At 40.2% G+C, this 27,841-nt stretch overlaps 1 protein-coding gene across 1 annotated transcript in view; it reads left to right on the top strand.

Moving 5' to 3' along the window:
• Window positions 1-27,841, top strand: part of DNAH5 (dynein axonemal heavy chain 5) — a 1,563,391-nt gene that overhangs the window by 1,183,139 nt on the left and 352,411 nt on the right.

Genomic DNA, 27,841 nt, shown 5'->3' with positions numbered 1-27,841 from the left:
ATAAACTAATCACTAAAATTTAAGACTTTGTGCGCTAATCAGACACCCCGCTAGAACAACTGAAGAACATAGGAATTTCAAGTATTTCTATTCTAAATACATCAAAACATATTACAATTGATTAAAACTGATATTGCATGTTTTAAGGTATTTGGTGTGTATCCTATAATATAAAAGGCCAAGTGTGTTTGTCTGAAGCTGTCATGCGCAGTAGAGAGTGCGAGGACAAACACACCTGGCCTTGAAACACAACTGATGATCTGCTGTGTGCCGCAGGTATGAGTGGGCGGGGTCGTACAAGAGTGGGCGTGACAGGGCGGGGGCAGCCGTAGTGGTAAGTGTGGTCGGGCAGGAGTGGGCGTGATCGTTAAAGAGAGCGCGCAAAAGAGGTGGTAGAAAGAGCAAAAGCGAGGGGGGAGAGAGAGCAAAAGAGAGGGGGGAGAGAGAGCAATAGAGAGGGGAGAAAGATCAATAGAGAGGGGGAGAGAGCAAAAGAGAGTGGTGAGAAAGAGCAAAAAAGGGGAGAGCGCGCAAAAGAGGTGGTAGAAAGAGCAAAAGCGAGGGGGGAGAGAGAGCAAAAGAGAGGGGGGAGAGAGAGCAATAGAGAGGGGAGAAAGATCAATAGAGAGGGGGAGAGAGCAAAAGAGAGTGGTGAGAAAGAGCAAAAAAGGGGAGAGAGAGCAAAAGAGGGGGGTGGAGAGAGAGCAAAAGAGAGGGGGAGAGAGAAAAAGCAAAAGGGAGGGGGAGAGAGAGAAAGTAAAAGAGATGGGGAGAGAGAAAGCAAAAGAGAGGGGGAGGGAGAGCAAGCAAAAGAGAGGGGGAGAGAGAGCAAGCAAAAGAGAAGGGGAGAGAGAGCAAAAGAGAAAGGGAGAGGGAGCAAAATAGAGGGGGAGAGAGCAAAATAGAGGGGGGAGAGAAAGCAAAAGAGGGGGCAGAGAGCAAGAGGGGAGAGAGAGAGCAAAAGAGAGGGAGGGGAGAGAGAACAAAAGAGAGGGGGGAGAGAGAGCAAAAGAGTGGAGGAGAAAGAGAGAGCAAAGGAGAGGGGGGAGAGAGAGAGCAAAGGAGAGGGGGGTGAAATAGAGAGCGCAAGAGAGGGGGATAGAGAGAGCGCAAAAGAGAAAGGGAAGAGAGAGAGCAAGAGAGGGGGGAGAGAGAGCGCAAAAGAAATGTGGGGGAAAGAGAGAGGGGTTGGGGAGAGAGATCAAAAGAAAGGGGGAAAGAGAGAGAGTGCAAAAGAGAGGAGGGAGAGGAAGAGAGAGCAAAAAAGAGGGGGGAGAGAGAGCAAGGGGGTGGGACCACTGTACTGCAAAAAATGGCCCGTGTACACAGGCTTTAGGACGAGTATATATATATATATAATGTGTTTTATATGTATGTATATCTGTGTGTGTGTGTGTGTGTGTGTGTGTGTGTATATATATATATATATATATATATATATATATATATATATATATATATATATATATATATATATATATATATATATATAATAAGGTTTACACTATTCTTAAAGGCATTAATTTTTAAACACATAGGACCAGATTACAAGTGGCTCGCTAATGCACAGGACACAATAAGTAATATATATATACTGTGTGTGTGTGTATATATATATATATATATATATATATATATATATATATATATATATACAGATGGCCTTAGTTTTACAATGGTTCAATTTACACCGTTTCAGAATAACATCCTTTTTTTCCAGTCATGTGACTGCTATTGAAAAGCATTGAGAAGCAGTGCATTTATTAAAATAGCCAGTAGGTGGAGCTGTCCGCTTGTGTTGCAGCAAAGCCAAGCAAGCTGAAATTAATCAGTTTAACCAGAGCTGAGCTATCGAGCAGATTTCAAAGGAATAAGATCTTCCTGTCTATAAATCAGTCCAGATTGGAATGCATAGAAAGAACTGTTTGCTGAAAGATGCAAGTGAAGTCTGTGTTGTGTGATTATTTTATTAGGTTTATAATGCTGTTTAGCAAATGTTTTTGTTCATTTAACTTAGTTTAATTATACATTCTGTGTTGTGTGATTATTTTATTAGGTTTATAATGCTGCTTAGCATTTAAAGTCTTCATTTCAAAGCTTTAAAAATAATGTATTAGGTGTTATGCCAATTTTGAGAGGGGCCTGACGTCCCATTGACTTACATTATAAACTGGGTTTCAATTTACAACGGTTTCGATTTACAACCATTCCTTCTGGAACCTAACCCTGGCGTAAACTGAGGGCTACCTGTGTGTGTATATATATATATATATATATATATATATATATATATATATATATATATATATATATATATATATATATATATATACAGTCATGGCACAAATATTGGCACCCCTGCATTTCTATCAGATAATGCATCACTTCGCCTAGAAAATTGTTGCAATTACAAATGTTTAGGCATTCTCTGCAATTCTCGTGGGATATTTCCCTATCAGACCAATCCTGGCCAGTAGTCTTCTTATCCCATTGTCAAGTGGCAAGATAAGGAAATAACCCAGAAATAAAAATTAGAAATAACAAATGAGGATGCAATCCACTACTCACAGTAGAGATGAGAGAAACAGGGAAGTGGTCCCAGACAGGGCGGTGTTAAACACCAGGCAGACAGTCCAGTCCATAACGGTACCAAAGAGTAAAGCAGAGAGTAGTCAATAAAGCAAAGTCCGGTAACAGGTAGGCGATCCAAGGAATCAGCAGTTCAAGGGTTAAGCAGGAGAGTAACCAGTAAAAAGCAGAGTCCAGAGGCAATTAGGCAATCCACGGTACCAGCAGTTCAGGGGTTAAACAGGAGAGTGGTCAGAGACAAGCAACGTTCAGCAACAATAAGGCAATCCAGCAGTGCGGGGGTTAAACAGGAGAGTGGTCAGAGACAAGCAACATTCAGCAACAATAAGGTAATCCAGCAGTGCAGGGGTTAAACAGGAGAGTGGTCAGAGACAAGCAACGTTCAGCAGCAGTAAGGCAATCCAGAGTAAAGCAAATACAGCTATTTAAAAGTAGCACCCAGGGAGCACAAGACAACATTAGCTTACGGGGAGAGAGAGAGCAAAAGAAAGGGAGGGGAGAGAGAACAAAAGAGAGGGGGGAAAGAGAGCAAAAGAGGGGGGGAGAAAGAGAGAGCAAAGGAGAGGGGGGAGAGAGTGCACAAGAGAGGGGGGAGAGATAGAGAGCGCAAGAGAGGGGGAGAGAGAGAGCATAAAAGAGAAAGGGAAGAGAGAGAGCAAGAGAGGGGGGAGAGAGAGTGCAAAAGAAATGTGGGGGAAAGAGAGAGGGGTTGGGGAGATCCTGCAGTGCAGGGGTTAAACAGGAGAGTGGTCAGACAAGCAACGTTCAGCAACAATAAGGCAATCAAGCAATTCAGGGGTTAAACAGTAGAGTGGACAGAGAAAAGCAAAGTTCAGCAACAATAAGGCAATCCAGAGTGAAGCAAATACAGCTATTTAAAAGTAGCACAAGACAACCTAAACTTGGGCAATGTAAGTAAGGAAGAAAGTACTTACATAGACCCAGGTTTGCTCCAAGGGGAAAGTCCAGGAGTGATTGTGACGTCAATCTAGTGCGCCCAGAGCTCTGCAGCGTCAATGGCAGCAACAGCCATGGCAACAGGAAGGGGCCGCCTGTGTCTGTGGCAACGGCCACAACAGAGCAGGTGGTGTGACAGCGCCCCACTACAAAGGGGTATGTCTGGGACCCTAATGTGGCTTGGCAGGATGAGCAGTATGATACCTGGAGACCAGAGAAGGAGCATGCACATCACAGGCAGGAACGATCTGCCATAGAGTAGCCCTTCCAGTGTATTGATGTTTGTGTCTCTATCTGTAGTCTAGGATCTTGGCAATCTCAAACTCTGGCTCACCATTGATTAGGAGTGGAGGAGGAGGGCGTCTGAGTAGAACGAACCCGTTCGTGACGTAAGGTTTCAGCAACAATATGTGGAAGACCGGGTGGATATGCAAAGCTCTGGGCAAGGCCACCATGTAGGCAACAGGAGACAGTCTTTTGAGGATCTTATAAGGGCCAATATACTGGGGCCCTAGTTTGTGACAGGGCTGGCATAAGCTAATGTGTCGGGTAGATACCCAGACACGATCACCTACTGAAAAGGCACGGACAGCAGCTCGATGGTGGTCAGCAAACCTCTTGTATCCAGAGGTAGCAGAGCGTAACAGAGAGCATATGCGTTGCCAATGAGTGGTGAGGTCAGTGAAGCGACGTTTTGGTCAGCCAATAGGAAGATCCAATCAGCCAATAGGATTGAGCTGGCATTCTATTGGCTGATTGGATCAGCCAATAGAATGCAAGTTCAATCCTATTGGCTGATTGCATCAGCCAATAGGATTTTTTCTACCTTAATTCCGATTGGCTGATAGAATTCTAACAGCCAATCGGAATTGAAGTGACGCCATCTTGGATGACATCATTTAAAGGAACCTTCATTCTTCAGTTGGACGTCGTTTGAAGAGGATGCTCCGCGTCGGATGTCTTGAAGATGGAGCCACTCTGCGCCGGATGGATGAAGATAGAAGATGCCGTCTGGATGAAGACTTCTGCCCATCTGGAGGACCTCTTCTTCCCAGCTTGGATGAAGACTTCTGCCCGTCTGGAGGACTACTTCGCCCGGCTTCGTTGAGGACTTCGGCCCGGTTGGGTGAAGACTTCTCAAGGTAGGGTGATCTTCAAGGGGTTAGTGTTAGGTTTTATTAAGGGGGTATTGGGTGGGTTTTAGAGTAGGGTTGGGTGTGTGGGTGGTGGGTTTTAATGTTGGGGGGTATTGTACTTTTTTTTACAGGTAAAAGAGCTGATTACTTTGGTTCAATGCCCCGTAAAAGGCCCTTTTAAGGGCTATTTGTAATTTAGTATAGGGTAGGGCTTTTTATTATTTTGGGGGGCTTTTTTATTTTATTAGGGGGATTAGATTAGGTGTAATTAGTTTAAAAAAACTATTTGTCTATATTTTAACTAGGTAGCTATTAAATAGTTAATAACTATTTAATAACTATTGTACCTAGTTAAAATAAATACAAAGTTGCCTGTAAAATAAAAATAAATCCTAAAATAGATACAATGTAACTATTAGTTATATTGTAGCTAGCTTAGGGTTTATTTTATAGGTAAGTATTTAGTTTTAAACAGGAATTATTTAGTTAATTGTAGTTATTTTATTTAGATTTATTTAAATTATATTTTAGTTAGGGTTAGGGTTAGACTTGGATTTAAGGGTTAATAACTTTAATATAGTGGCAGCGACGTTGGGGCGGAAGATTAGGGGTTAATAAATATAATGTAGGTTTTGGCGATGTTGGGGGCAGCAGATTAGGGGTTCATAAGTATAATGTAGGTGGTGGCGGTGTCCGGAGCGGAAGATTAGGGGTTAATGATATAATAATGGTGTCGGCGATGGCAGATTAGGGGTTAATAAGTGTAAGATTAGGGGTGTTTAGACTCGGGGTTCATGTTAGGGTGTTAGGTGTAGACATAACGTTTATTTCCCCATAGGAATCAATGGGGCTGCGTTAGGAGCTTTACACTGCTTTTTTGCAGGTGTTAGTTTTTTTTTCAGTCGGCTCTCCCCCATTGATTCCTATGGGGAAATCGTGCACGAGCACATTTTGCCAGCTCACCGCTACCGTAAGCAGCGCTGGTATTGAGGTGAGATATGGAGCTAAATTTTGCTCTCCGCTCACTTTTCTGCAGCTAACGCCGGGTTTGTAAAAACCCGTAATACCAGCGTTGTCTGTAGGTGAGCGGTGAGGGAAAACTACTCGTTAGCACTGCACACCATTACCGACAAAAAAAAAAAATCATAATCTAGGCGAGTGGTTCCTATTAGCTTGCAAAAGGCTCTCCAGACTGCAGAGATGAATTGAGGTCCTCTGTCAGAGACCATGTTAATAGGTATACCATGGAGTCGTACCACATGAAGAAGAAAAAGACTAGACAATTCTTGGGCAGGAGGTAGCTTGGTTAGGGGTATCAAATGAGCAAGTTTGGAGAATTGATCCACCACAACCCAAATAACTGTATTGTGATCAGAAGGAGGCCCATAACGAAATCCATGGCAATGTGAGTCCATGGATGTTTGGGTATGGACAATGGTTGAAGTAAGCCATGAGGTAGGGATTGGAGAGTCTTTTTAACTGCACAAGTCTGACAAGCCTTGACATACTCCTGAGAGTCAGACTTCATGGTAGACCACCAAAAATGTTGGGAAAGGAGTTTGAAGGTTCTCGTCAAATCAGGATGACCTGATAGTTTGCTGTCATGAGCCCAGGATAGCACAGGAGTGTGAAGGTTTGGAGGTACAAAGAAGATCTCAGGAGCCGCAGGAGCTACAGGAGGTTTTCTAGACTGGGCACGTTGCAGTCTTTGAAGAAGAGAGGTGTTAAAGAGACATGAAACTCAAAAATATTCTTTCACGATTCAGATAGAGAATACAATTTTAAACAACTTTCTAATTTACTTCCATTATCTAATTTGTTTCATTCTCTTGGTATAATTTGTTGAAGGAGCAGCAATGCACTACTGGTTTCTTACTGAACACAATCTGACAATCGTTATATTTCTGCAACCACCAATAACCAGCTAGAACCTAGGTTCTTTGCTGCTCCTGAGCTTATCTAGATAAACCTTTCAGTGAAGAATAACAAGAGAAGGAAGCAAATGAAATAATGGAAGTAAATTGGAAAGTTGTTTAAAATTGCATGCTATGTCTAAATAATGAAAGAAAAATGTTGGGTTTCATGTCCCTTTAAGTTGAGCAAGCACTCAGAGGAATGATGTGTTCCATATGAGCTTTAGAAGAGTCATTTGACTGGGGAAACTGGTGGGAAAGAGCATGTCTTTTTTCTTGGTCCCAGGAAGGTAAGAGAAAACGAGAAAAGAACACGGCCCATCTGGCCTGTGGAGGATTGAGTCAATGAGCATTTTCTAGGTACAGATTTTTGTGGTCAGTGAGAATCTGAATGGGGTTGGTAGTACCCTCTAGCCAATGACACCATTCAGTAAGGGCCAGCTTAATGGCTAAGAGTTCACAATTACTAACATTGTAATTCCTCTCTGCATGGAGTAAACCGTTTGAATAAAAAGGCTACAGGATGCAATTTGGAGGTTAAAGGGTCCCTTTGGGTTAAAACTGCACCAGCTCCCATCTTGGTGGCATCAATCTCTAGGGTGAACTGCAGGTCAGGATCAGGATGGTGTAGTACAGGAGCAGAACAAAAGGCCTTTTTCAGATGAGAGAAAGCATCCACAGCTACTGGAGGCCAATTTTTGCAGTTTCTGTTTCGTTTAGTCAGCTCAGTAAGTGGAGCAACAATTCTGGAGAAGTTCTTTATAAACTTGCCATAATAGTTAGGATCCATGGCAAAACTCTCCTTTGAGATGACATATCCAAGGAACTGGATCTGGACTTAATCAAATTCACATTTCTCCAACTTGGCTACCAGAGAATTCTTTCTGAGGCGAAGAAGTACCTGTTTCACATGCGCATGAGGCTCCTCCAGGGTGGTGGAGAATATGAGGATGTCATCTAAATAGACAATGACAGTACGATTAAGGAGGTCAGGGAAGACGTCATTGACGAAAGCTTGAAAGACAGCAGGGGCATTGTACAGCCCAAAAGGCATTACTAGGTATTCATAAATTCATAATGCAATGTTCAAGAAATCTATTTTGGGCAACTGGGTCCAATGATCAACTGCATGAATTAAGGAAAGCTAATAATAAAGCTATCATACTTTAGTCCCTTTGTACCCACTCCTGAAAACTTTGTAGGGTCTTGTTAAAGGGTAATGATGGCTGAATTCTATTCACACACACAAATGTCTTTTAAAGCAGTAAATTAAAGCAGCATACCATAATCCAGACAAATTTCTGTGTACACATAGACTGCTAGCATACGTTGTTATGCCCAATTACACTCCTTTTACTGTTATAAATGTTAGTCGCCCAACAGATATTATTCCATTTACTTTCACTGCTGATGCATTGCAATGTGTTGTGTATTTTATGCAGTCATCATTATCATTATTAGTTGTGAATTGTATGGCAAACAAAGTGTGGGTGCTCGTGAAGACCGGGGGACAATTTACCAAATCCCCAGACTGTAACTCGTAACAGGAAAGACGCTCCACAGCACTTAGTAAAATAATTAAGTTATTAGTAACAGATTAACACGAAAAATTGACGTTTCGGAGTTGCCTCCTTAATCATACAACTTGTACCATTTTTTACACTCGGCTTTTAAAAGGCATTCAGGCGCCAAAAAGTTTCATCTCTGAGTTTGTGCTGCCATCTTCTGGATTTTATATGCTATTACAGTTTCACACACTATGTATACATATATACAAATGCCTTACACTGAAATCTTACTCTGGCAGTTTATTCCTAATCAGTGCCCAAAAAACTCGTAAATATTTAAAACAATAATATACTCTGATTAAGTTATTGCATACATAGTCATGTTACATCTCCTTTCATATACATTTGAAATTACTGGCTTTATTGTAAACCTGTAAACTGTTTAATCTAACCTCACACACTCACATTATTAGAAAAATACAGTTAAATTATATTCCTTGTTTAGACCCTTAGGTCTTAATGTTTCTAATCTATTGATCCATTGCATTTCTCTCTGCTTCAAAAGCTTTTCCCTATCAGTTCCACTTCTTTGTAGTCCTACCTGATCAATAACTTGCCATTTTAGCTGGCTTATCCTATGTCCCTTTTCTATAAAATGTGCTGACAGGAGTGCTTCCAAGTTGCCACATCGGATGTTTGACCTATGTTGGCTCATCCTGTCCCTAACCTTCCTGGTGGTCTCTCCTAAATAAACAAGGGAACATGGACATTTGATCAAATAGACCACATACTTTGATTCACATGTATAAAAATTATTTATTTTATATTTTCCATTATGTGGGTGATAAAAAGAATCACCTCTAATAATAGAATTGCAGCTTGCACAATTATGGCATGGATAACTGCCAGTAACTTTTCTGCCAATATGTATTTATTCAGCTTTACGTTTAGACCCTATGTCAGAACTAACTAAGTGATCTCTCAGATTTCTTACCCTTCTGTGTGCTAACATAGGTGGTGTTTTGAATTCTGGGATATCAACATGACAATCTCGCAATATATTCCAATGTTTATTTAATATCCCTTGCATTCACTGGCTTAGGGGTTTAAATTGAGTCACAAAAACCATACGTTTGGTATCTTCTATTTTCTTTTTTATAACCTCTCCAGATTTTACTTCTATCATTTTTTCTTTTAATAATTTCCTAGGGTCGCCCCTCTGTATAAATTTCTGTTGCATCTCTTTGAGTCTGAGATCTACTCTGTCTTCCTCACTCACTATCCTCTTTACCCTTAACAACTGACTTTTGGGGAGTGAGTCTTTCAAATTTTTTGAGTGAAAACTATCATAATGTAGCAGGGTATTTCTGTCAGTCTCTTTGGTATATAAATCAAATACCAATGTGTTATTCTTCTTGTACACGATGGTGTCTAGAAAAGATACTGCCTCCTCACTGTAGATCACAGAAAATTCTTACACCCTCACAGTAGAATTTAATTCTTTAACAAATCTGTTTAGGGATCCAATGTCACCCCACCGTCTTTCCTGTTACAAGTTAGTCTGGGGATTTGGCAAATTGTCCCCCGGTCTTCATGAGCACCGACACTTTGGTGCTGTATTCACTGTTACATATCTGGATACATTATTGCCAGGATACGTGCGCCATTGTGGATTGAATATGGCTACAAATGGTAAAGAGCCAGGAGCAACGGATGGAACCAAAGGTTTTTGCATACACCAAATTGGATGCAGCTCGCATCACCACATTATCTAAAGGCTCTTTACGGGTGGCTCCAGTGGAAAATCTTAGTAAAGAGTACGAATCACTGAGATGCAATTACATCAAGTGGGACCTTCATGCCACTACGTTATCTGAATATTACAGAGTAAAAAGAATCCATAGGGGCCTCAGAATGAACACTTGCCCTACGCTTTTGAGCCAAAATAAGGAATATTGCAACAAGTTTTAGGCCATCCTGAACAAATGTTCCTATGCCCTAATTGTTCATACGGTGGAATCACTTTTAAAAGAGATGGAGTCTCAAGATCAAAGAATAAAAACATGCAAGGAGGAACTTACCAAAATATGTGGCATCAGGGTTCCCATGGAAACCGGAATAACCCACATTGTTACAGACGCAGGACCAATCAGAGAGGAGGACGCTGACGTCAGGGAGGAGAAGTTAGTGACGCCAGAACTCGGGAGAGCTCTACAGATTCTTCAGCAGCGTCCCCTTTGGAAGTAAGCCAAGAAGAAGACAGCATCGAGTAGGGCGCAAACATCAAAGCTGGGCAAAAAGAGAATAGCGGTGCCCTACCCAAACGATCCAACCGGAGGAACAAGCAACAACAATCACGCAAGTAGAAAGAAATGTTATTAATGACACTGTGGTGAATGCATCTTCACAGGAACTGTCTGCACATGAAATAAGTGTGTTCAACAAAGGCCTGTCGTTTTTTCCCAAAGATGGACATTGACTTTTTTGAAGTAGATAAGGATATACATAGATTATATCGTAATATTAAATTGAAGATTTGGCATTCCCAAAAAGTGAAGAGTAATTTTATATCTACAAGAGAATGTATTGAAAAGTCAGAATGGTCACTTGAAGAGCTGGGTTTATACAAAAAAGCTCATTTAATCATGTTGTTAATGATCACAGCATTAATACATTTATGAAATTGGTTGATAAAGAAATACATGAATTAAAGGTGAAAGTAAAGCATGATAAGGTTATTGGTAAAAATGCATATAGAGGTAACAACAACTTCAATAAAAATGATAGACAAGCACTTGTGAGTCTTAAAAAAAAAACAACATTATATTGAAGGGGGCAGACAAGGGGGGTGCCACGGTGGTATTGGACAAAAGTTATTATATTTCAGAAATTCTTTCTCAGCTTGATGACCCTGATACTTATAGGATATTGTCTCAAAACCCCATAGTGGAAATACAGAAAGAAATAAAAACTATTCTGGACAGGGGTTTGAAATATGGGCATATTGATAAAGCAAAAATCCAAGAACACCCATATTTTATACAGTACCTAAAATACATAAAGATGCCAAAAAACCACCGGGGAGACCTATAGTCTCTAGCGTGGAGTCAGTATACACTAACATTTCAAAATTCTTAGATAAAATACTACAGACAGAAGTGAGCAAGATGTCATCATATTTAAAAGATACAGGGGACTTTATTAATAAGGCTAAGGATCTAGAATTGAGTTCAGATAAGTTTATTCTATACACTATGGACATAAAAAGTCTGTACACAGCAATAAAACATGAGACTGGTATAGGCATTATAACAAAAATCCTTATTAAAAACAAAGGCTATACAGATTCCAAGTGCGACTTTATTGAAGATTTACTTAGACTAGTATACTGGAATTATTTTTTATTCCAAGATACGTGGTATGTCCAAAAGAAGGGTCTGCTATGGGGTCGAATGTCGCCCCAGCATATGCCAATTTATTTTTGAATGAGTTTGAGGAATGTGTTGTCTATGAGAATAAAATATTTAGAGAAATGGGCGCTGTGTGGTGGCGCTTCATAGATGACGTCTTTGGCATAGTGTACAAGAAGAATAACACATTGGTATTTGATTTATATACCAAAGAGACTGACAGAAATGCCCTGTTACATTATGATAGTTTTCACCCAAAAAAATTGAAATACTCACTCCCAAAAAGTCAGTTGTTAAGGGTAAAGAGGATAGTGAGTGAGGAAGACAGAGTAGATCTCAGACTCAAAGAGATGCAACAGAAATTTATACAGAGGGGCGACCCTAGGAAATTATTAAAAGAAAAAAAGATAGAGGTAAAATCTGGAGGGGTTATAAAAAAGAAAATAGAAGATACCAAACGTATGGTTTTTGGGACTCAATTTAATCCCCTAAGCCAGCGAATTCAAGGGTTATTGAATAAACATTGGAATATATTGCGAGATTGTCATGTTGATATCCCAGAATTCAAAACACCACCTATGTTAGCACACAGAAGGGTAAGAAATCTGAGAGATCACTTAGTTAGTTCTGACATAGGGTCTAAACGTAAAGCTGAATAAATACATATTGGCAGAAAAGTTACTGGCAGTTATCCATGCCATAATTGTGCAAGCTGCAATTCTATTATTAGAGGTGATTCTTTTTATCACCCACATAATGGGAAAAATATACCATAAATAATTTTTATACATGTGAATCAAAGTATGTGGTCTATTTGATCAAATGTCCATGTTCCCTTGTTTATTTAGGAGAGACCACCAGGAAGGTTAGGGACAGGATGAGCCAACATAGGTCAAACATCCAATGTGGCAACTTGGAAGCACTCCTGTCAGCACATTTTATAGAAAAGGGACATAGGATAAGCCAGCTAAAATGGCAAGTTATTGATCATGTAGGACTATAAAGAAGTGGAACTGATAGGGAAAAGCTTTTGAAGCAGAGAGAAATGCAATGGATCAATAGATTAAAACATTAAGACCTAAGGGTCTAAACAAGGAATATGATTTAACTGTATTTGTCTAATAATGTGAGTGTGTGAGGTTAAATTAAACAATTTACAGGTTTACAATAAAGCCAGTAATTTCAAATGTATATGAAAGGAGCTGTAACATGACTATGTATGCAATAACTTAATCAGAGTATATTATTGTTTTAAATATTTACAAGTTTTTTGGGCACTAATTAGGAATAAACTGCCAGAGTAAGATTCCAGTGTAAGGAATTTGTATATATATTGTGTGAAACTGTAATAGCATATAAAATCCAGCAGATGGCAGCACAAACTCAGAGATGAAACTTTTTGGCGCCTGAATGCCTTTTAAAAGCTGAGTGTAAAAAATGGTACAAGTTGTATGATTAAGGAGGCAACTCCGAAACGTCAATTTTTCGTGTCAATCTGTTACTAATAAATTAATTATTTTACTAAGTGCTGTGGACCGTCTTTCCTGTTCAATATAGTCCCATGTAAGACTGCTATTACTAAGATTTTCTTATGCTGCATATTTCTTGAGGAAATATCTTGTTAAATATTATCAGCCCCTATTTACAATAACTATTGTTATAGTATTTTGGTTAGGTGAACTACACTAATATGTGATATATATGGCTATTATGCTGCTGCAGCTAGTATTTCTCAGATTATGCTGTCATAACACATATTCTTTTTCTCACATAATCATTCTACATTGAAACCTCATGTCGCTTGAATTATTCCTTACCCACTTTGATGTGCTTTGTGCTTTGCTTCTTTCTTTTACAAAGATATGACGAGTCCACGGATTTCATCCTTACTTGTGGGATATTAACCTCCTGCTAACAGGAAGTGGCAAAGTGCACCACAGCAGAGTTGTATATATAGCCCCTCCCTTCCCCTCCACACTTAGTTATTCTCTTTGCCTGTGTTATACTAGGAAGAGGTAAAGTGAGGTGCTAGTTTTATTAAATTCTTCAATCAAGAAGTTTTTTATTTTAAATGGTACCGGTGAGTACTATTTTCCTCAGGGGGTTATAGAAGAAGATTTCTGCCCTGAGGTTAATGATCTTAGCAGTTGTAACTAAGATCCATGCTGGTTCCCACAAGATTTCTGAAGGTAACACATGAGACATCTTCAGTGTGGAGACCGGTTTCATGCTACAAGCAGCATTAAAGGGACACTCAATCAAAATTAAACTTTCATTATTCAGACAGAGCATGCCATTTTAAACAACTTTCCAGTTTACTTCCATTAACTAAATGTGCACAGTCTTTTTATATTTAAACTTTTTGAGCCACCAGCTCCTACTGAGCATGTGCAAGAATAAGTGTGTATGCATTTGTGAATGGCTGATGGTTGTCACATGGTACGTGTATGCATTTGTTATTGGCTGATGGCTGTCACATGGCACAGGGGCAGTGGAAAAAGACATAACTTTTAAAATTGTCAGAAAAAAATCTACTGCTCATTTGAAGTTTAGACTAAGTGCTATTGCATTGTTTTGTTATCTTGCATTTGTTGATTATGCAAATCTACTGTGTTGACTGGTCCTTTAAGGCAGTGTTTTTCAACCAGTGTGCCGTGGCACACTAGTGTGCCGTGAGAGATCCTCAGGTGTGCCACGGCAGACTGACAACAGTGTGACATATTTTTTAAACTTTGCTTGTTTTTTACTCCCAGTGCAGGGGTAGTTTGTAGGAGGCATGGCATAACAGCACAATACATACAGTATGTGTGTGTTTGTGTGTATGTGTATATATATATGCTGTATTAGGCTACAATGTGTGATTTTTTAAAAAATTTTGGGATGGTGGTGTGCCACAGGATTTTTTAATGTAAAAAAGTGTGCCATGGCAAAAAAAAAGGTTAAAAATCACTGCTTTAAGGTATGTGCAGCCTTTTATTTTCTGAAGAGACTTGATATATCAGAACTGGCTGGCATTTATTTCCCTATATGGGAATGGGGTAAGCAGTAGACCCGTTTCACAGAAGGGTATTACTAGAGTCCCCTGTTATTATTTCTTATTTCTGACATAAGGGCATATGACATGACACTCTGGGAGAGGCATAAGAACTTTTAATAGATAAACTGTTAAAACGATTTATTTTTTATTATATGTCCAGCATGACTTGCTGGGATGTGTTTGGGGTGTGTTTTGTGTTCCACTTAGCATGTTAAACCGCTTCCCATGCGGTTGTGTTTGGGCCTACTCCAACTTTGGCCATAAGGGGCGGGGCTTGTCTTTGCGCGCTCAGATGCGCACTTCCTTCTGACAGAGGAGCAGCAAGCAGTAACTCCGGTTGCTCCTGGACAGTAGTATCTGGCTTGGAGTGTTGGCTATTGATTCCGAAGTACCCTGGGGGCAGGTAGGCGCCACAGCAGTGCTGTGGCGAGGTGCAGAGGGTGCTTTTGTGTAAACTGATATTTTTCACTTTAGAGCCTTATTTTTTCACCTTTCTCATAGGGTGCAATAATTTTTGGATATACTAATTAGTTTTAGTGAATTTTGGTAGCAAATTAACGTTATTTAAGCAGTTTTGGAAAAATTGTTTACTTTTTCTTTCTTAAAGGCACAGTACACATTTTTCAAAGTTTTATTTAAAACAATAAATAAAGTGTTTAAACGACTTTTGTGGCTTTTATTAGTCTGTTCAACATGTCTGACATTGAGGATTCTCATTGTTCTATGTGTTTAGAAGCTATTATGGAACCCCCTCTTACATTGTGTACCTCTTGTACTGAAAGGGCCTTACATTGTAAAGACCATATTTTAGGTCAAGATAGTGTGCCTAAGGATGATTCTCAATCTGAAGAGAATCAGGTTATGCCATCCAATTCTCCCCAAGTGTTACAACCTTTAACGGCCACACAAGCGACGCCCAGTACCTCTAGTGCGTCTAATTCCTTTACTCTGCACTGCAGGAGATGTCTGCAGTTATGTCAACTACCCTTACAGAGGTATTATCTAAATTACCAGTGTTGCAGGGTAAACACAGTAGGTCAGGTATTAATGTAAATACTGAATCCTCTGATACTTTATTAGCTATTTCCAATGTACCCTCACAGTGTTCTGAGTTGGGGGTCAAGGAATTGCTGTCTGAGGGAGAAATTTCAGACTCAGGGAAAGTGTTACCTCAGACAGATTCGGACGTTATGTCCTTTAAATTTAAGCTTGAACACCTCCGTCTGTTACTTCGGGAGGTCTTAGCGACTCTGGATGATTGTGATCCTATTATGATACCACCAGAGAAATTGTGTAAAATGGACAAATATCTAGAAGTGCCTACTTATACTGATGTTTTTCCGGTTCCTAAAAGAATTTCGGAAATTATTAAGAAGGAATGGGATAGACCAGGTATACCATTTTCTCCCCCTCCTACTTTTAAGAAAATGTTTACCATATCGGACACCATTCGGGACTTGTGGCAAACGGTCCCTAAGGTGAAGGGAGCTATATCTACCCTGGCTAAACGTACAACTATACCCATTGAGGACAGTTGTGCTTTCAAAGACCGTATGGATAAAAAAATAGAGGGTCTCTTAAAGAAATTGTTTATTAATCAAGGTTTTCTTTTACAACCTACTGCTTGCATTGTTCCAGTAACTACTGCAGCAGCTTTTTGGTTTGAAGCTCTGGAAGAGTCCCTGAAGGTTGAGACTCCGTTAGATGACATTTTGGATAGAATTAATGCTCTCAAGTTAGCTAATTCTTTTATTACTGATGCCGCTTTTCAAATTGCTAAATTAGCGGCGAAAAATGCAGGATTTGCTATTTTAGCACATAGAGCATTGTGGCTCAAATCTTGGTCTGCTGATGTGTCATCAAAACATAAGCTTTTAGCTATTCCCTTTAAAGGTAAGACCCTTTTTGGGCCAGAATTTAAGGAAATCATTTCTGACATTACAGGAGGTAAAGGCCATGCCCTACCTCAGGATAAGTCTGTTAAGATGAGGGGTAAACAGAATAATTTTCGTTCCTTTCAGAATTTTAAGGGAGGACCTTCTACTTCCTCTTCCTCCTCAAAGCAGGAAGGGAATTTTACCCAATCTAAGTCAGTCTGGAGACCCAACCAAAATTGGAATAAAGGTAAAAAATCTAAGAAGCCCGCTGCTGCTACTAAGACAGCATGAAGGGGTGGCCCCCAATCCGGGACCGGATCTAGTAGGGGGCAGACTTTCTTTCTTTGTCCAGGCTTGGGTAAGAGATGTTCAGGACCCCTGGGCACTAGAAATAGTGACCCATGGTTATCAGTTGGATTTCAAAGATTTTCTCCCAAGAGGGAGGTTTAATCTTTCAAAATTATCTGCAGACTAGATAAAAAGAGAGGCGTTCTTACGCTGTGTAAAAGACCTTGTTACCATGGGAGTAATCTGTCCAGTTCCAAAATCAGAACAAGGACAGGGGTTTTACTCAAATCTATTTGTGGTTCCCAAAAAAGAGGGAACTTTCAGACCCATCTTAGACCTCAAGTGTCTAAACAAATTTCTCAGAGTCCCATCGTTCAAGATGGAGACTATACGAACAATTTTACCAATGATCCAGGAGGGTCAATATATGACTACTGTGGACTTGAAGGATGCTTACCTTCATATTCCTATCCACAAGGATCATCATCAGTTTCTAAGGTTTGCCTTTCTGGACAAACATTATCAGTTTGAGGCTCTTCCCTTGGGGTTGGCCACAGCACCCAGAATCTTCACAAAGGTTCTAGGGTCTCTTTTGGCGGTTCTCAGACCTCGAGGCATAGCAGTGGTGCCTTATCTGGACGATATTCTAATTCAGGCATCAACATATCAACTGAGAAAATCTCACATGGACATAGTGTTGTCTTTTCTGAGAACTCACAGTTGGAAGGTGAACATAGAGAAGAGTTCACTTGTTCCACAGACAAGGGTTCCTTTCTTGGGAACTCTGATAGACTCGGTAGCCATGAAAATCTTTCTGACAGAGGTCAGAAAATCAAAGATTCTAAATACTTACCGAGCACTTCAGTCCATTCCTCAGCCATCAGTGGCTCAGTGTATGGAGGTAATTTGATTAATGGTAGCGGCAATGGACATCGTTCCGTTTGTTTGCTTTCATCTCAGACCACTGCAACTGTGCATGCTCGGACAGTGGAATGGGGATTATGCAGATTTATCTCCTCAGATAAATCTGGATCAAGAGACCATAAACTCTCTTCTTTGGTGATTGTCACCGGATCATCTGTCCCAGGGGACTTGTTTCTGCAGACCCTCGTGGCTGATAGTGACAACAGATGCCAGCCTTTTGGGCTGGGGTGCAGTTTGCAACTTCCTGAAGGCTCAGGGTGTTTGGACTCAGGTGGAGGCTCTGCTTCCAATCAATATTCTGGAACTGAGAGCAATATTCAATGCGCTTCAGGCATAGCCTCAGTTGGCTTTGGCCAAATTCATCAGATTCCAGTCGGACAACATCACGACTGTGGCATATATCAATCATCAGGGGGGAACAAGGAGTTCCTTAGCGATGATAGAAATATCCAAGATAATCCGTTGGGTGGAGGCCCACTCTTGTCATCTGTCAGCGATCTACATCCCAGGAGTAGAGAACTGGGAAGCAGATTTTCTAAGTCGACAGACTTTTTATCCGGGGGAGTGGGAACTTCACCCGGAGGTATTTGCCTCATTGATTCTCAGATGGGGCAGACCGGAATTGGATCTGATGGCATCTCGACAGAATGCCAAGCTTCCAGGATATGGATCCCGGTCAAGGGATCCTCAGGCCGAACTGATAGATGCCTTGGCAGTGCCTTGGTTGTTTAGTCTAGCTTATGTGTTTCCACCGTTTCCTCTCCTTCCACGCGTGATTGCTTGAATCAAACAGGAGAGAGCTTCAGTGATCCTGATAGTGCCTGTGTGGCCACGCAGGACTTGGTATGCGGATCTAGTGGACATGTCCTCTCTGCCACCGTGGAAACTTCCATTGAGACAGGACCTTCTCATTCAAGGTCCTTTCCAACATCCAAATCTAATTTCTCTGCAGCTGACTGTGTGGAGATTGAACGCTTGATTTTATCAAAGCGAGGATTCTCTGACTCGGTCATCAATACTTTGATACAGGCTAGAAAGCCTATCACTAGAAAAATCTATCATAAGATATGGCGTAAATATCTTTATTGGTGTGAATCCAAGGGTTACTCATGGAGTAAAGTTAGGATTCCTAGGATTCTGTCTTTTCTCCAAGAAGGATTGGAGAAAGGGTTATCAGCAAGTTCCTTAAAGGGACAAATTTCAGCTTTGTCAATTCTGTTTCACAAACATTTGGCAAATGTGCCAGATGTTCAGTCTTTTTGTCAGGCTCTATCTAGAATTAAGCCTGTATTTAGACCCATTACTCCTCCCTGGAGTTTGAATTTAGTTATTCGAGTTCTTCAAGGGGTTCCGTTTGAACCTATACATTCCATGGATATCAAATAGTTATCTTGGAAAGTTCTGTTTTTAGTTGCTATTTCTTCTGCTCAAAGAGTTTCTGAGCTTTCAGCGCTACAGTGTGATTCTCCTTATCTCATTTTTCATTCTGATAAGGTGGTGTTACGTACCAAACCTGGATTCCTTCCTAAGGTTGTTTCAAATAAGAATATTAATCAGGAAATTGTAGTTCCTTCCTTATGTCCTAATCCTTCTTCAAAGAAGGAGCGTATGTTGCATAATTTGGATGTGGTCCGTGCCTTAAAGTTTTACTTACAGGCAACTAAGGATTTCTGTCAATCATCTTCATTATTCATTATTTATTCTGGAAAGCATAGGGGTCAGAAAGCTACGGCTACCTCTTTTTCTTTTTGGCTGAGAAGTATCATCCGCATGACATATGAGACTGATGGACAGCAGCCTCCTGAAAGAATTACGGCTCATTCTACTAGGGCTGTGGCTTCCACATGGGCCTTTAAAAACGGTGCATCTGTTGAACAGATTTGTAAGGCTGTGACTTGGTCGTCCCTTCACACTTTTTCCAAATTTTACAAATTTGATACTTTTGCTTCTTCTGAGGCTATTTTTGGGAGAAAGGTTCTTCAAGCAGTGGTGCCTTCTGTTTAGGTTCCTGTCTTGTCCCTCCCTTTCATCCGTGTCCTTTTGCTTTGGTATTGGTTTCCCACAAGTAAGGATGAAATCTGTGGACTCGTCATATCTTTGTAAAAGAAAAGTAAATTTATGCTTACCTGATAAATTAATTTCTTTTACGATATGACGAGTCCACGGCCCACCCTGTTCTTTTTAAGACAGTTTTTCTTTATATTTTTTGTAAACTTCAGTCACCTCTGCACCTTTTAGCCTTTCCTTTTCTCTTCCTATACCTTCGGCCGAATTACTGAGGGTGGAGGGGAAGGGAGGGGCTATATATACAGCTCTGCTGTGGTGCTCTTTGCCACTTCCTGTTAGCAGGAGGTTAATATCCCACAAGTAAGGATGAAATCTGTGGACTCGTCATATCGTAAAAGAAATTAATTTATCAGGTAAGCATAAGTTTACTTTTTAAATGTATCTTTAATTTCTTTCACTACCTTTACTCAAGTATTGGATTATTATATAAATAAATAATTAATCAAAACTTTCCTAACCGATTACTAAATTACAAAAACACAATTCCTCAGATCATTGTACAGTTGACTTTTGTTCAGGAATAAAGGGGCGGTGAGTGAATATTTTTTTACCAAAAATTAATCAAATCGAACTCTGAATTGAGTCCAAAGGGTACCCTTGTTTTTAGACGAAAAATCCAAAAGGTTTCCCTTTCTGCTAAAATGCTGTCTCTATTGCCTCTCCTCCTTTTAGTCTTAACCTGTTCAATTATTGTCCACCTAAAGCTGCTGCTCTTTTTCCCGTGGACCACTGTGAAATGGTTAATAAATGGTGTCGTTAGGATACCCTGTTTTATATCAAGGAGATCTTCTTTAATCCTTGTCCTCGCCTCTCAGGGCAGTTTATTCGCCTGAAGCGTAACTGCTCAGAGGAAGTAGTATATCAAGAACAGGCCACCCAATTGTCTAGGAAACTAAGAGAGAGAGGTTACAGTAATAAGTTCATCGAACAAGCAAAGGACACAGTGAATAAAATAAAAAGAGAGGATTTGCTGAGGAACATGAGTAAAAGGAAAGTTGAATCTAGGTCTAAAACAGAAACAAGAAGGGACATTATGTTCATAACAGAATATTCTAAACAATATGATGAGGTATGCAAGGTAATAAAATCACATCTAGGCATGCTGTCCGCAGATGATGACTTAAAGGACATTATAAAAAAGGGCTGCAGGTTTGCCTACAGAAAAAATAAATCAATAGGCAACATTGTAGCACCGACTGAATTGAAAAAAGTCCAGTACAGAGTGCCTCATCTTGGTTAAGATTTAACGGCACCTATAAATGTAACTATGCAGCTTGCATAGCATGTGAAAAGGTTCAAACAGGTGATCAGTTTCAGTCAACAGTGACGGGGGAGAAATTTCCCAAAAAAACTTGCCTAAGCTGTCGCTACACATATGTGATATATGTGATCACCTGTGTGGAATGTCAGTTACAGTATGTAGGCCTCACCTCTAGAGAGGTGAGGACAAGGATGAAGGAACAGATAGCTCAGCATGATAAGGCACTGTGGGTAAGCTCTGTAGCAACCCAAGGGTTGCAGGTTCGATCCCCGGCGAGGTCCACTCAGCCTTTCGAGGTCGATAAAATGAGCAGCGCCTTGAGATCCTTACGGGTGATTAGCCGTGCTTTACAAGTACCCAATACATACATACATATATTGATATAAAACAGGGTATCCTAATGACACCATTTATTAACCATTTCACAGTGGTCCACAGGAAAAAGAACAATGGACAATAATTGAACAGGTTAAGACTAAAAGGAGGAGAGGAGATAGAGACAGCATTTTAGCAGGAAGGGAAACCTTTTGAATTTTTTGTCTAAAAACAAGGGTACACTTTGGACTCAATTCAGAGTTCGATTTGAATAATTTTTGGTAAAAAAATATTCACTCCCCACCCCTTTATTCCTGAACAAAAGTCAACTGTACATTGATCTGAGGAATTGTGTCTTTGTAATTTAGTAATCGGTTAGGAAAGTTTTGATTATTTGTAAAATAATCCAATACTTGAGTAAAGGTAGTGAAATAAATTAAAGATACATTTAAAAGAAGCAAAGCACTTCAAAGTGGGTAAGGAATAATTCAAGCCACATAAGAGGTTTCAATGTAGAATGAATTATGTGAGAAAAAGGATATGTGTTATGACAGCATAATCTGAGAAATACTAGCTTCAGCAGCATAATAGCCATATATATCACATATTAGTTTAGTTCACCTAACCAAAATACTATAACAATAGTTATTGTAAATAGGGGCTGATAATATTTAACAAGATATTTCCTCAAGAAATATGCAGCATAAGAAAATCTTAGTAATAGCAGTCTTACATGGGACTATATGGAGACATATATGTACTAAAAAAGAAAGAGGTAGACTAGAGCAGAAACAGTTAAGCTGAGTTTGTTAATCATTACAGGATTGGTGATTGATTAACCTATCAGAAAGGAGCTAGGGTTTTAAATAATTACGTATTGTAATCCTTTATTAATGACTTGGAGTAAGGCTCAACGCTGAAACACGTCAGCCACTTTATTGCACCTTTCAGGGAACCTTCCTTGTCACTTTATACTCTATGACATGAGTTTTTAATATTTGTAATAAAGTCATATGTTTTAATCAAGACGCTGTGATTTTTTTTCATAAATTCATAATGCCCTGATCTTGTGTTGAAGGCAGTTTTCCATTCATGTCCCGGGAAGATGCGAATGAGATTGTATGCCCCACGAAGATCAAGTTTCGTAAAGTAACAAGCATTTTGGAGGGAATCATATAACTCAGTGATCAAGGGAATAGGATAACGGTTCTTAATGGTAATGTTGTTTAGGGCTCTGTAGTCAATGCAGGGTCTCAAACCACCATCCTTTTTACTGACAAAAAATAAACCAGCCCCAGCAGGAGAGGAGGAAGGGCGAATAAAGCCTTTAGTTAGGTTCTCTTGGATGTATTCCTCCATGGCCTAAGTTTCGGACTTGGACAGTGGATAATTCCTTCCTTTAGGGAGTGGAGCTCCAGGGAACAGGTCAATTTTGCAGTAGCAAGAAAAGTGAGGTGGTAGCACATCAACTGCTTTCTTTTCAAACACATCCAAAAATTCTGCATATACTGAGAGAACCTTAGCCAGGCAGGAGTGAAAACAGGACTTACCCCAGGAGGCCAACTGTCCCTCAGTCCAATCGAATTGAGGACTGTGTTTGCGTAGCCAAGGAAGACCAAGGATAACTGGTTGTGCAGGAGAGTGAATGACATCGAATTGCAACTGTTCAGAATGTAGGATTCCCACAGTCCTGGTTAGGGTGCTGATTCAAAATGGATTAAGCCCGATCCAAGGGGTGTGTCATCCAGAGTGATTATTTTGAAACATTGTTTTTTCTGAAGAAGAGGCAAACCTACATGAATCATGAAACGGTGATCTAGGAAATTTCCAGCTGCCCCAAACTCAACAAAGGTCTGTGCATGAACAGAGTTCTGGAGAAAGGTAAGGGTAATAGGTACCAGGATCCGAGAAGAGTGAGGAGAATTGGTAGTGGCCATGCTTAGAGGTACACCACTTTTGTCCTCTAAGCGTTGGCTTTTCCCGGCAGTATATCACAATTCTTTAGTTGGTGTGAATTAGAGAAACAATAAAAGCATAGTCTTAATCTCCTTCTTCTCTGTCTTTTAGATTCATAGGACTTAAGGGAAGATAGATCTATAGGTTCCTTCTCAGAGGCAACTGGAGATGCAGGAGGGGTAGAGGACAGTCTACCGGCTAGTAGGAGGAAATAAATGGAAGGATTCTGCAAGTTCTCTCTCTCTCAGCTTGTCACTCCTGAAAGTGAGAATCCAGACTGATGCAAAGTGCTATAAATTATTCAGGGAAGAGGGAACATCACGATAAGTGAGTTCATCCTTGATGCGTTCATGTAGGCCATTTCGGAAGGCTGACTTGAGAGAAATGCAATCCCAAGTGGTCTCAAGTGCCAAAGTGTGAAATTCGATGGCATATTGTGCCACAGACCTATTACTCTGGCGGATTTTCAAGAGAGAGTATTCAGCAGCAGAAGTGTGACCAGAGGTTCCAAACACTGAAGACAGTGCAGAAACAAAGGCATCTGCATCGTTCAGGATCTGAGCACTCCAAAAGGGGAGAGACTCAGGCTAAGGCCTTGTCCTTCAACAAGGAAATAATAAAGGTGACCTTTTACTGATGAGACTGAAAGGTATAAGGGTCATTGAGGAAATGCAGTCTGCACTGGTTGAGAAAACTCTTAAAATCGGTAGTGTCATCATACTTGTCAGACAACAGTATGCGGGATATGCTACCAGAAGCAAGGGAGGAGGCCACGGTAATAGTAGCAGGGGCAGGCTGTGTGGCAACAGGAGCAGTGCTTTTCTCTGCAACAAGTGAGGAGAGCATAATGGTAATAGTTTCCAATTTGGAATCCAGACTTTACAGGTGTGTGGTGTGGGTTCCCAGCATTTGTCCCTGAAGAGAGATTGCTCTTGCTACCTCATTGGGTCCATGGCCCATGTATAATGTAATGCTAGTGGGATATTTCCCTATCAGACCAATCCTGGCCAGTAGTCTTCTTATCCCTGCGTCAAGTGGCAAGATAAGGAAATATCCCAGAACAAAAAATAGCAATAACAAATGAGGATGCAATCCAATACTCACAGTAGAGATGAGAGAAACAGGGAAGTGGTCCCAGACAGGGTTAAACACCAGGCAGACAGTCAAGTTCATCACAGTACCAAAGGGTAAAGCAGAGAGAGGTCAATAAAGCAAAGTCTGGTAACAGGTAAGCAATCCAAGGAATCAGCAGTTCAAGGGTTAAGCAGGAGAGTAACCAGTAACGAGCAGAGTCTGGAAACAATTAGGCAATCCAGGGTATCAGCAGTTCAGGGGTTAAACAAGAAAGTGGTCAGAGACTAGCAAAGTTCAGCAACAATAAGGCAATCCAGAAGTTCATGGGTTAAACAGGAGAGTGGTCAGAGACAAGCAAAGTTAGGCAGCAACAAGGCAATCCAGCAGTTATGGGGTTAAACAGTAGAGTGGTCAGATACAAGCAAAGTTCAGCAACAATAAGGCAATCCAGACTAAAGCAAATACAACAGTTCAAAAGTAGCATCCAGGGAGCACAAGACAACCTATACTTGGGCAATGTAAGTAAGGAAGAAAGTACTTACATAGACCCAGGTTCACACCAAGTGGAACATCCAGGAGTGATGGTGATGTCGATCTAGTGCACCCAGAGCACTGCAGCATCTATGGCAACAGCCATGTCAACAGGAAGGAGCCGCCTACGTCCATAGCAATAGCCATGGGAAGCGGAAGGAGCCTCCTGCGTCCATGGCAATGGCCACAATGTTTATTACTTTTGTTTGTATTGGTATGACACAAAAAAAGTGGAGAAAAAAAAAGCTAGATCTGACACATTCCACGCAAAATTCCAAAAATGGACTGGACAAAATTATTGGCTCCCTCAATTTAATATTTGGTAGCACACCCCTTGGAAAAAATAACTGAAAACAATCGCTTCCTGTAACCATCAATGAGTTTCATTCCACCTTTCTACTGGAATTTTGGACCACTCTTCTTTCACCAACTGCTCCAGGTCTCTCAGATTGGAAGGGTTCCTTTTCCCAACTGCTGTTTTAAGATCTCTCCACAGGTGCTCTATGGGGTTGAAATCTAGACTCATTGCTGGCCAGTTCAGTACTCTCTAACACTTTGTCTTAAACCATTTCTGGGTGCTTTTTGACATGTGCTTTGGGTCATTGTCCAGCTGTAAGACCCATGACCTCTGACGGAGACCGAACGTTCTGAAACTGGGCACTACATTGCACCACAGAATTCTTTGGTAGTCTTCAGATTTCATAATGCCAAGCACACAGTCAAGACATCCAGTGCCTGAAGGAGCAAAGCTAACCCAAAACATCAATGAACCTCCACCATGTTTGACTGTAGGGACTGTATTATTTTCTTAAAAAGCCTCCTTTCTTTTTCTGAAAACAGTAGAATGATGGGCTTTACCAAAAAGCTGTAATTTAGTTTCATCTGTCCACAGCACATTCTCCCAAAAGGATTTTGGCCTCTACAGGTAAGTTTTTTTGCAAACTCCAACCTCCCTTTTTATGTTTCTTTGTCAGTAGTGGGGTCCTCCTGGTACTCCTACCATAGCATCCCTTTTTCAAATGGTGAATGGTGTTTAATCTACTTTAGATAAGGTTAGTTAAAATTTAACACTTTATTTAACATATATTCAAAGACAGACAATTTACTTAAATTGGATCACTCCGTAGAAACAAACAATCATAAATTGTTTCTATATCTTATCATTCCAAGTGACCCAACTGTAACATCATAAAACCAAACCTAAACCGAAAGGTAAAGGTAAAATATAAGGGCTACGTGCTCTATAGAGTACTATAGTGGTGAATTTTGTATTGAATAGGTTTCGAGTTTGAATCGTACAGTGCTCACACAGGCTATGCGCTCAAAGGCGTCCTCCTACCTGCGTACTGCTGAGATTTAACTCAGTCAGCCGATTTCTAGCTGGTCCCTATCAATCAATATCTCAACATTCGTACATTCTCAGTGTATCTGTCAGGATTTGTGTAATACTACAGTTGCTAGGATTTCAAAGGTATATATATATGTGTATTAGCGATTTCCGTTCAAAGTGCTTATCATCACTACTTAAACTAGTTCTGAAAAATATATAGGCACCATAAGCCCTTTTATCAAATCAGATTATTCCCCTTAGATCGCTATATCTATATATTGGTAAAAATGAACACTTTTGAAGCGGCAACAATAGTAGCCAAACAGATTATTCGTAACTAAGTTTCTAACACCACGCTAGAGTTCCAGAGCACGCCCACCGACGCGTTTCGTCACTTGTACGTGACTTCGTCAGGGCATAGGGCCCGCCCAGCCTCAAATGCCGTCTTTTATCCTCGATAGTTGCCATGGTAACGGCTTTTGTATTGCGGAAGTGTCCACCGCAATATCTACGGCTAGTAAGTGTTATTCGCCGATATTACTGTTAGGTAATGTGTGATATGTCCGATGTAGGCAGAATACATGTCATTTATCTCAGATTGTTACAAGGAGCATTTATGCAGTAATGGAGAGATATCCTCCAACTGACTGAATGATTTTTACAGACACATCAGCAATTACATATGTATTGTTTGTTTTTCACAATAGTGAGTGCGTTCTATTTCTGAAAATCTTTTTATGAAAATGTCACAGCAGATTATGTTAAACAATGTATTATTTAACATTAGGACGAAGGGTTAGATGTTTATTGAACACAAGTCTATAGGTATACGCATACTCGTTCAAAAGGTTTTTATTCTCTAGTGTCAAACTGACAATTCAGTATGCATCTATTGGGTATACATGAATGTAAAGGAATGTATGTCTATGTGACTTAGTAAGCTTTATAGATGATTTTATCATAGCACATTATTTGAAGTTTCCGCATCCGTTCTATGCTTATATAAATGAAGGAGCCAAATCCTAATTCTGTTGCTCACTAAGCGGATATGCATGTAATTTCCAACTATATATATAGTCATCTTTAGTAGCTACATCCCTTACTTCTTGCTTTATTACCAATATATAGACTTAGGTATAGATCTTTGATTCGATCTTCAAATTAGAGAGTGATCTCTAGAGAAAGCTCTTATAAGAGATTGCCTCATTTAAACCCTTTGGTGATGCAGATTTTAGTTCATGTATCCATCTGCATTCTTTTTGAAGTAAGAGTTTATTAATATCACCCCTTCTGCCCCTAAGTTTTAATTGTTCTATGGCAAAGAAATGTATCTGATATTTCTCTTGTGGATGAACTGTGTTCATATGCTTAGCTACTGGTACATTTCTGTCCCATTTTATGTCCCCAATATGTTCAAGGACTCTTGTTCTTAATTCCCTTGAGGTTTCACCTACATAGATTAGGGGACATTTGCACATGGCTACGTATACCACTCTCTTTGTTCTACAGTTCATAAATTCCTTTATAGGGTAATTTTTCCCTGTTTTTGGATGAACAAATTGTTTCATTGGGGACATATTTTTACACGCTTGGCAGCGGCCGCATTTAAAGAACCCTTTAGTTTCTTGAAGCCATGTTTTTTGAGGATTCTGTACAAAGTGACTCCTA

Source organism: Bombina bombina, chromosome 5 (assembly GCF_027579735.1).
Source record: "Bombina bombina isolate aBomBom1 chromosome 5, aBomBom1.pri, whole genome shotgun sequence".
Taxonomy (NCBI): Eukaryota; Metazoa; Chordata; class Amphibia; order Anura; family Bombinatoridae; genus Bombina; species Bombina bombina.
Note: the sequence above shows the minus strand (reverse complement) of the source record. Positions and strands in the feature narration are given on the sequence as shown.